The sequence below is a fragment of the Bidens hawaiensis genome, unplaced genomic scaffold (assembly GCF_021521415.1).
Source record: "Bidens hawaiensis isolate Kalapana, Puna unplaced genomic scaffold, B.hawaiensis_p1.1 tig00041609_1, whole genome shotgun sequence".
Taxonomy (NCBI): domain Eukaryota; kingdom Viridiplantae; phylum Streptophyta; class Magnoliopsida; order Asterales; family Asteraceae; genus Bidens; species Bidens hawaiensis.
Genome location: NW_027497347.1, coordinates 1 through 11391, shown reverse-complemented (window position 1 = coordinate 11391; position 11391 = coordinate 1). Strand labels below are relative to the sequence as shown.

At 36.2% G+C, this 11391-nt stretch overlaps 1 pseudogene across 1 annotated transcript; it reads left to right on the top strand.

The window, feature by feature from the left end:
* The first annotated feature begins 9604 nt into the window (after nt 1-9604).
* Nucleotides 9605-11379, top strand: LOC143592974 (protein WVD2-like 3; annotated as a pseudogene). The gene is made up of 4 exons (XR_013146016.1): nt 9605-10254; nt 10343-10436; nt 11036-11108; nt 11194-11379. The product of XR_013146016.1 is annotated as a protein WVD2-like 3 (transcript).
* Nucleotides 11380-11391: the final 12 nt, after the last annotated feature.

Here is an 11391-nt window from a genome sequence, read left to right as displayed (position 1 = left end):
AAACCCGGGCACCTTCAGAATCGAACTGGATATCACAAAGATCTTAGTCTTCATTCATTGAGTCACTCATACCCACTCCAAAGTGTTGTTGGTGGGGTTTGAACCTGGATATCTATTAGAAATGACATTTATTTTAGTTGATTACATGGATAATCCTTGTCATGTGAATCTTTACTTGACGAGTGGTCGACTCGGGTGAATCTTTACAACAATGGTTTCGATATTCTGTGTCCACTTTGTTCAAATTAGAAGGAAACAGTGGAACATGCATGTGTTTGGAACTTTGGATCTTGCCAGGTTGTTTCTCGAGTTTGAAGACTGATCAAGTCTTGGCTGAACATTACAGGCCCTATATCTATGAAACCGAAAGACATGGTAATTTGGATTGACTCGCCAAAGATGACCAAATCTAAAAAACAAGCAGTAGAGTGTATTGTTTACACATATTGGCGGGTGATTTGGAAGACTTGGAATGAAGTAATTTTCAAGGCTAATGATTTAAAATTGGATCTTATTTTAGATTTGATTACTCATTTTTCCTTTTTTGTGTTTAGTTGGTAGAGACAGGATATTAAAGGTGAATTGAACGAGTGACTTAAAAACTCATTTAATTTGATGTAACCTTTGTTATTTGGTTAGTCTTTTCAAACCTTTTAGTTTAATATATATTTTGTTGTAAATAAAAGGATAATCCTTATGTTTGCTCGTATTGCATGTTTAGTTTTTAACCTTTTAAATTTATATTGTTCGTGTTTACATTTCACCAAAAGTTAACATAGATCATCCTCTATGGCGGGGGGGATTCATAGTTTTCACAAAATTGATGTGGAGCTGACATAGAGAAGAGAGAGCGTGAAAACGTTAAGGGTGAGAAGGGCACTCAGTCTTCCACCACTCTAAACTTTGGAGAGAAAACAACAAAGATCATTAACATTCCTTCTCATATTTCCAAATCTAAAATAATACGAAAAATCACTGCATTTATCTCTGATTTTCAATTAAAAAATACTTTAATACCATTATCACAACATTTTCTCTCTCATCCACTAACAACCAATTTCAAAAGGCCACAAGTACCTGATAGTCCCGATAATTGAAAATAGTAAGCAACACTTTTCAGATGAACAAATGGAAGCCCAAACAAAGAAATGGAAACCACGATGTAACATCACGTAAATTTCGGGCCAAAAATGTAACACCCTTGGCAAACACAACATTGTCCCACTCTTAGGCTATCCCACATCGGCCGTGAACAAGAGAGATCACTGGTTCATAAGTAATGTCATGCCTCTTCAATCACCAACGCGTTTTGGGTAACCAAAAACAAATCCGTGAGCTCTTCGTGGGCAGAGCGGACAATATTGGTGGTGCGAGGGGCCGGATGTTATAGTTGGTATCAAAGCCACTCTTGTGCCGTTCGGGATGTTGGGACACGCCTCATCGAGGAAGATGAGTTCAAAGGGGGGTTGTTTGTAACACCCTTGGCAAACACAACATTGTCCCACTCTTAGGCTATCCCACTCTTAGGCTATCCCACATCGGCTGTGGACAAGAGAGATTACTGGTTCATAAGTAATGTCATGCCTCTTCAATCACCAACGCGTTTTGGGCAACCAAAAACAAATCTGTGAGCTCTTCGTGGGCAGAGCGGACAATATTGGTGGTGTGAGGGGCCGGATGTTACAAAAAATGTCAAGTTTCCAAAGTCAATGGACCAATTTTGCCAAATTCCAAACTCAAGGGGCTAAAATGAAAATTCTGGATCTCCTGACCCATCGCGCTATGCGATGGATCAGAAGAGAGACCCATCGCGGTACGCGATGGGGTGTCTGACACTTCGTGACACGTGCCACATGGCACACGGTGGCAACGTCTGCCGCCACGTGTCACCACATGGCAACACGATTCGCCACGTGTCGCCACGTGGCTCGGCGCCTGCCACGTGTCGCCATGTGGCAGGTCTATGCCTTGACTCATCAAGCTTACGTCGCGGTACGCGACGAGCTTGCCAAAGGACCTGTCGCGTACTGCGACGGGATCCAATTTCAGCCAATAAATAGGCAGCTACGAATTCAGATCCATCTCATCCCAAAACACACACATTACTCTCTCACTACTCTCTCTCTAAACCTCGAAAAGCGTGCCTTCGATTCACCTCGATAAACGTGCCCCAAAACCTCGATAAACGTTCAATACCCCGACGATACTCCAAACAAAACGGAGGTGCTGTCCCAACGTCCCGACGATCGTCTCGAAGTACGTGCCGAAAAGTGTTGGTGTCTCGAGAAGCGTGCCGAAGTGAAGCGTTGATCAAAGTGAGCATTGAATAGCAAGTGGCGTTGAAGTGCTGCCCAAGTGACTAGGGAATTATAAGCCGAGTTAAGGTAGGTATAATGTCCGACTAAAATAATAATAAAATATTATAAAGGCTTAATTCCTTAAGTCATAATTATACTCGATGATTATAAAAGAAAAATAAATAACAAAGAAAAGAAAAGAAAAGAAAGGAATATAAAAGTATATATATATGTGTGTGTGTGTGTGTGATTATATATATAATTATTTGTTATAAATATTATTTAAGTTTAATGAATAATCTTAAATAATAAAGAAAAGAATACGTTTCTTAAAGAAGAAGAAACGTCGGGTTTTATGAATAAACTATAGGTTTATAAATTACTATTGAAACTAAAGGTTTTAAAGTAAAAAGAGATTATGAACTAAAGGTTCATCGAGATAAATAAGACTAAAGGTCTTAAGCCGGATTGTATATCCGACTAACAAAAGTTATATTCGTACTATAGGTGCGAGATAGCAAGGAAAGACTCACGGACGGTGTTGGAAGCCGATCCCATTTGAAAGGTGAATACGCCCCACTTTTATAAACTTGTTTTCAAACAAATCAAACGTGTTATGTGTAAAACTTTACATGAAGCTACGTGTCTCTAAAAACATTATAAATAAGAGTATGAGCCTAGCCCTCAGGCTGTAGTATACGTTTGTCTGGATCCTTACATATGTGGTATGCGGTGGGCACATCGCACCACGCCTGGTCACGACCTCCAACCACGATGGGCCGAATCAAAGTATGTTCGAGTGAGAATGACCTTGTGTATATTTATGGTACCTAAGTACGTCGAAACGCTGCGGTGTTTTGCTGGGGTGACCTAGTGTAGAGACTCGAATTTATAATGATGTTTATTGTAACTTGATTATTCCTAAGCCAAGATGGGCCGAGACTTACGTGGTCTCGAGGGGTAATTAAGTAAAGAAAATATTTTTGCGTTAGCATATTCACCAGCATTCGTTGCTGACGTATTTTATAACATTTTGCAGGTAACCAAGATTAGAGCTTGAAGGACGAAGAAGCTCAAGAATACGATGACTCGGATAATTTTGCTTAAATATTAAAATGTGATGTTTTTGTAAAAACATATAAACAAGTAAATACTAAACGAGACTTTAGTCTCGTCCTTTGTAATGTAAATATTTTAACTTTAAATCCACATGTTTATTAAAGTCTTCCGCATTAACCCGCAACTCTGATTTATATACAAATATGGTACCAACTATTGATCACACTTCTAGGCCTAAGAAGGGGGTGTGACACACGACGAGCAAAATAAGATTGAATGACTGACTCACCTCCTTAATCACCTCATGAGTCCCCTAATATCTTGGCCAATGAATACAAGAGATCAGCAATCGCAGCTAACCCCGTTCAGTGAAAACAAAGCAACATTTTTCTAACGAACAAATGAAAACCCAAACGAACAAATGGAAACCACATTGGGTAAAAGATGACTAAAATGAGGGACACACCTCCCCAATCATCCCAGGAGTTCCTAATAACCCCGTTCAGTGAGAACAAAAAGCCCACCAACGACTACTAGCTCCACTCAGTGATAACAGAAGCAGCACTTTTCAAATGAACTAATGAAACCGTAAACGAACAAATGGAAACCAAAAGGGTTTTAAAATTTAAAACCCACCGACCGTTATATACTTCTTTGGATTGAAAAGTGGAATGGTAAAACCAGCCAAAACACATGAATGAGTAATTTACTCTCGTATATCTTATAAGGATTAATTTCATATATATTCTTACAAACTTTTAAAATATCATATACACAGACCAAAAATGAACATATCATATATACCTAATATTTATTTACTTTTATTTGATGACAGTTCTACCCTTCTCTATTATTTTATTTGTTTATGTTCTATAGTCCCAATCTGAATATATTCAAATCAAGTTATATGCTTTTTTACTATTACAACTTGAATATATTCAAATTAAGTTATACACGTTTAACCCTTGCACACTGCATTAATAGTCAGAATCTTGGATGAAAGGTGTCAATATGGTGGAATGGAACACACACAAGACATCAAGGACCTAATGGTGATCTTTTCCCTGGTTTTAGCAAAAATGCTTATAATAAAAGTATACGCATCGGATCAAAACACATATATAGGAAAGATCTTATGAATCTTTTACATGGTTCTTGTTGATCGTGTGTATTGACCCGTAGACACAAGTTGGAATGAAGATTTTTTGATAAGAAGATATAAAATGACATACGCTACCAAACAGTAATGTATAAATCAGGTAGTGCATGCGATCATGAGAGAAGAACCGATGCCACCAAGCCACTAAGTCAGTTGGTCCAGTGATAAAGACTTATGTCTGTTGATTGAAAGTACGAGATTCAGTAGTTATGAACTATGAAGTTAAATCTAGAAATAAAAATACGCTCCACGTAAAAGTTATTATTTTGCATGGCATATTCCTAAGCACTAAGAGCCTAAAATACTGAAAGCCCATAACACCAAAAGCCCAAAACAGTAAAAGCAAGCCCAGTACATTAGTTATAGGCTTATATAGAGTTGCCCAAAAAACCCGAACCCGGAACCGGACCCGATAAAAATACCCGGAACCGGTTCCATTTTTCTATACCCGGTTTTTAATACCCGAACCCATACCCGACCCTACCCGTAGGGTATAGATAGGGTATGCATTTCAGTACCAAAACCGGTACCCGTAACCGGACCCGGTTTGTACCCGGTAACACCCGAAAACCCGAACCGGTTCCATACCTGAACCGGGTTTTACAAATACCCGGAACCTGGTTTTTCAAATACCCAATCTATACCCGATATTACCCAAAAAATACCCAGAAAAATAATCCTAAAATGTGTAACCCCTTAAAAAATCCAATATATAGTCGACTATATATGTTTATTAGAATTCTTGAATCTCTTCTTTTGTAAGAACACGAACACATATTTTAATCTGGATAAACTTGCAAAAAATCAAAAACTAATAAGATTAATCTAAGCTTTCAAACTATTAATTAAATCCTAATTAATTAAACTGAACTTGCCACTTTAACTCATTCAACTTTCTTTTAACTCGTTTCAAAATTAACTTTCAACCGTTATTGCTTCAGTTGTTTTATAGTCAAAGAAACACAAGTCCCGCTTAATCATGACATGATACTAGGCTTCTTGCCTAACACCACATCTTTTTTCTGTTTGTACAAATCTAATTAAACCGTTTTGTCCCACATATATAATAATCTATTTTATCTTATTGTTTAACATGATTAGGTACACCTTTAGCAAGAAACACTCATGTTTTGCAAATCAATGGGTTCTTTTACAAATTAGAATAATTGTTCTGATTTAAAATATCAAAGAAAATGATGAAAAAACCTTGATTAATGAAAAAAAGTTGCAAAAGGTACTATCAAGTATCAACTTTGGTTTAGTAGTAATCAAAGGGCAGGGGCCACTATTTTAGTGGATTAAACTCGTATGTTGGAATATGCACATCTCATTGATAATCAACCCACCTTATCCTCTTGTCTTTGATGTTTTTTCTTTGGTGCCTATATGGTTGTAACTATATTAGTTTTGTGTGCAATGGCGGACTTACCAGTAAGATTCACTTAAATTTTCTTATTTAGTGTTATATATACGAAAAAAACCCGATTGCCTCTCACCACTTGGTAAAGAGAGATTCACCAATGTCATTGAGTCAAAAGACTTATTAACAACTATTATTCAACCATCTTTCCTCTCATATTATATATGATTATCTTGTATGTTATGTTCAATTATTTATCTGTTTATATGATTCTCATGATTGTTTACTTTAAAATTAATTTCACATATCTTAATATTACTATATATAATTAATCTTTAAAAGTTTTATATTTTGCTTTTTACAATATTATATGTCCTGACTAAAGAAAGATGTTATATACATACACTATCCTCATAGTATCTATCAGAGGCGGATTCAACATGTTAGTAGGGGGTGGAAAGCCCCCCCGTATGGACTCTATGAAAGTTTGATATTTTCACCTCTAAAAACCTTCTTACCTTTCACATTTAGTTCATTTTCTAAAAATTGAAGTTGCTCTTGAGCTTCTTCAATAGCTTGCTCTTCTCCATGAATGGTAATGGCCTTGAATATTGCAGGAGTGCACTAAACATACCATGCATCATCGATGTACTCCACAATCACAAGCGGCTCCGAGATCGGTTGCCCGTAGTGTCACAAGCAACCCCGAGATCGGTTTCCCGTAGTGTCACAAGCGACTCCGAGATCGGTTTCCTGTTGTGTCAAAAGCGACTCCGATATCGGTTTCCCGTTGTGTAGGACCACAGGGATCTTTTTATGAACCGGATTATATTTGCCCCCCGTACTTAAAATTTCTGTATTCGCCACTGGTATCTATACAAGCTTATACGGGTGATATAGGGTCATACAAGGCACATAAACACAAACTAACATATGCATTGCACAAACTAGCAAAATGATTGACATATACGAGTCGTATAAGCCTGAAATGGTATATGGATAACCAAGCTTGTGTCGAAATATCACATGTGGTAAAAAAAAATAATCCTAAAAAATGCGAGTGGTTGGTGACCATAGTCCACTACAACTCACAAGAACGATTAATAACGACATAATATATGGATCTTCACACACCACCTTTCGCCTATACGAGTTATATAGGACCTGAGTTGTTGAGGACCTGTATAAGACTTGAAAAACCTGTTTCGTGTGTCACATCCTTACACTTGTCATATAAGTGTATAAACCCTACACGAACCATATAGACTTACACAAACACCATAATGGGTGATATATGAAGGTCAAATACTCAAATCCCGGTTTCTAAATAACATTAAAGTCCAAATAACAACTTACAACCACAAAACACCTTTGATCACGGCGCGTTAATTTTTCAAAACTCACCCAAACGGCAATAACTTACAACTCTTAACGCCGTTAACACACACACACACACACACACACACACACACACACACACACACGACACACCTACTATTTATACAAACAAACAAACAAACAAACAAACAAACACTCGCTGATCATCTTCGTGTAACTGCTCCTTGCAGATCAGACTCATTCATTCATCCGTAAGCATCACATTTTCGTCAAATTCATTCAGTTATTATTATTATTATTATTATTATTATGTTCATTGAATTCTGTACAGTTAGATCTACATTACATTACACTCGCCGTTGATTTCTGTACAGTTCGTTTTTATGAATCGGCCTTTTGATTATGATTTAGGTTTGATACGGAAGCTTAATCGGTAAAATGCGAGGTTATTGTTAACTGTGAATTCATCCGAGTTTAAGAGAATGTGGAGTAGTTGTGGTGTGTTAATATTATTATCGACTAGTTGTATGAAATCAGATGATATTATTATTAGACTGAATATATAATGCATAATAATCGTTGTTGATTTTCAGAGAGTTCGTTTTATGAATCAGCGTTTCGATTCGATTCGGTTCGGACTCTGATTATGATTTAGGTTTGATACGGAAGGTTAATCGGTAAAATGTGAGGTTATTGTTGACTTGTTAAGTTAGGTTTACTGCGAGTTCATGAGAGTTTTAGAGAACGTGGAGTTGTTGTGGTGTATTATTATTGACTAATAATTTAAAGTCAGATGATATAATTAGACAGGATATATATATATATATATATATAATACATTATACTAATTTAGGTTTGATACGGAAGTTGAATCTAGAAACTGTGAGGTGGTTATTAACTAACTTATTAGGCAAGGTTTACTGTGATATCATGAGTTGGCTCGATTTTGCTGAGTAGATTGAAGCAGAAATTTGTTTAATGCGAGTTATTGGTACAAAATGATTTGTTTGTGGAGTTGTTGTGGTGTATTGTTGACTAATTGTGTGAAATCAGATGATATTATTGGAGAGAAAATATACTACATTATGTTTGCTGTTGGTTTTTGTAGTGTTCGTTTTTCTGGATCGGTGTTTTGATTCGGACTCTGATTTTGATTTAGGTTTGAGACTGTGAGTTCGTTATAAACTTATAAGGCACGTTTACTGTGAATTCATGAGTTTTAGAATATGCAACGTAAAAAATTAACCTAACTAGAGTTTGATTTTGCTGAGTAGATGGGAGCAGAAATTTGTTTGATGTGAATTATTGGGATGAAAGTACCAGGTATGAGTTTGACAGGATGTATTGTATTGTTTGTGGAGGAGTTGTGGTGTATTATTGATTAATTGTGTGAAATCAGATAGCATTATTAGAGAGAATATATAATGCATTCGTTGTTGATTTTTTGAGAGTTCGTTTTTGTGGATCGGCGTTATGATTCGGAGTTTCGGACTTTGATTTAGATTTAAGTTTGATACGGATGTTTAATCTGGAAATTGTGAGGTTAGTATTTGCATATTATTTACTCAAAACGTAATGAGCTTGATTATGCTGAGTAGATGGAAGCAGAAATGTGTTTGATGCGAATTATCGGGATGAAATATTAGGTATGAGTTTGACAGGGTGGTGTAGCATTGTTTGTGGAGTTGTTGTGTATTATTGGCTAATCGGATGATATTATTAGTTAGATTATATGTTAGGGTTACCATGATTAGGAGAAATTATGTGATTCATTATTTGCATTTCCTTTGTAATTATCTTTATTGTATCAATTTAATATTACTTATGTTAATCTGTTTTCTATTGAACTGTGAGATTACAACAACAACAAAAAAAAAAAAAAAAAAACTAGCCAGTTCGGTATATAAATATAAAATATGGACACGTAATGCATGTGATGGTTCGTGATGATAATTTGTGTGGGTGGAAACTTGCGGGCCTGAGCTCGAGCCAGCTCGACTATGCTCGAGCTCGGCTTGTTCTGACTTACGAGAGCTCGTCTTGACTTACGTGAGCTTGTTTATTATTTATTAAGAATACACGTTTTTAATTATATTTATATATTTTGAGAAAAACCTTAAACGAGCCTAACCTAAACTTGGTTCTGGCTCATGTAGTACCTTAAACTAGCCAAATCTTGGCTCGAGCTTGGTTGTGCATTGTCAAAATTAATACATAGAAGTTTGAAAGAGGTAAACCGTAAAATTACACAAGGTTTCTTGAGCCTCGATGAGCCTAAACGAGATTCCATACAAGGCTCGAGCTAGGTAATTAAACAGCTTTAGTTGAGGCTCGGGCTCAGAAAAGCTTGGCTCGTGTCGAGCTATTTAATCATTCTGAACTCAAGTAGTTTGCAAGTTGCTCGGCTCATTTGCACCCCTATTTGTGTCTATATCTTATCCTATTATCGTATTATGTAATGGTTGGTTGATGATAATCTGCGTTACTTTTGTATTAATATAATCTTGGAAGTCTATTTTGTGTAATTATTTTTAATACATTTTTATCTATGCAGTCCCATGGGAATAGAGGCGGTTGATAACATATGTATGGACAAGGAAGTAGATTCTGTCACTATTGATTCCAATGTTTCTGTTAATGGGAATTTAAACCCTGATATTCGAACAGCAGATGAAGTTAAAGAGTTTGAAGTAAAAAAATGTATTGTCGAAGACGTAAAACATGCAAACAATATTTCTGGTGATTCAAGTAATGACACATTAGACTGTGAAACTTGCTCGGTGAAGGAAAAGACGACACGTGGCATTAAGAAGGGGAAAGTAAGAAGTCAAACACCAAGGTCAAACATTCAACCAAATCTGCTAAAACAAAACACACTGTTCCACAACCGTTCGCTCTTGCTACTGAAAAACGTGCTCTTTGTGGAACTCGCCCTGCTGGCAATCTTGCTGCCACGTCATCTTATTCAACCGAAGGAAGCCTTTGCAACCAGATAACAAGAAGCATCCAGATGATGACGACTCATGTTCAGTAGCATCCTCGTATCCCATCTTTGTTTTTTACTCTTTTGTTTGGTTTTCTTTTTTGTTTTGCGTATTTTCTTGTTCTTAAGTCTTAACCATATTAAAGAACTACTGCCTCAGCAAGGGCAACAATGTCGAAGTCCACTTCTGCATCAGCCCCCGTGTTCAGGTCTAGCACGCGTGCAGAGAGACGAAAAGAGGTACAATTTTTGTTCCACGGTTTTATCTTCAATAGTTTAATGGGCCCAGTAGGCTAAATAAAAAAAATCTGTGCATAAAACTAAATGTGTTACTGCTTATTAATAAAAGATCAAATTTTTGGACAAAAATGTTTCTGGTCAACTTGAGTAGGCTTGTTTCAACCTGTATATTTTGGGTTGTAAACGTATTGAACGAACATGAACGTCATGTTTGTTCATTAAACTCTAATCGAACGCGAACAACAACAATTGAATGAACAAGGTTTTCTTGTTCATGTTCGTTTGTTAAGAAAATGAATATGTTCGCTGGTTCGTTAACACCAAAAACAAACTGATCATGAATGTAATGAGCAAACATAACCTTACCTAGATGAACGGATATAACTGAACTAAAACCAATTAAAAGTAAATGTGCACTATGTTGTGCAAGAAAGGTTATTAAAGGTAGAATAGTATCGGGTCTAAAAAACTTACATGAATATACTAACGAATGAAAATGGACGGACTTAAACAAACGTAAACTAACAAACATAAATGACCATACACGAATTCAATCAAACAAACATAAACGAATTTATTATGTGTTCATTTTGCTTCAGTTTTACTCCAAATTAGAAGAGAAACATCAAGCACTGGAGGCAGGAGAAAGTTCAATTTGAGGCAAGAACCAAGGTAAATATTATTTCTCATTTCACGTATCGCTATGCCATGTCAGCTTAAAGTTTATATTTTGTGTTCTCTTTTTTGTTTAAAAAAGGAAGAAAAAGAAGCAGCCCTGAAGCAACTCAGAAAGAGTTTATTATTTAAGGCAAAACCAATGCCAAACTTTTATCACGAGGGCCCACCGCCTAAGTTCGAGCTAAAAAAGGTAATCTATAAAACATTTAGCTTCTAAATACTAATCGACGTTTTAATATAATAAAAATGACGATGATAATAATTTTATTTTAATGAC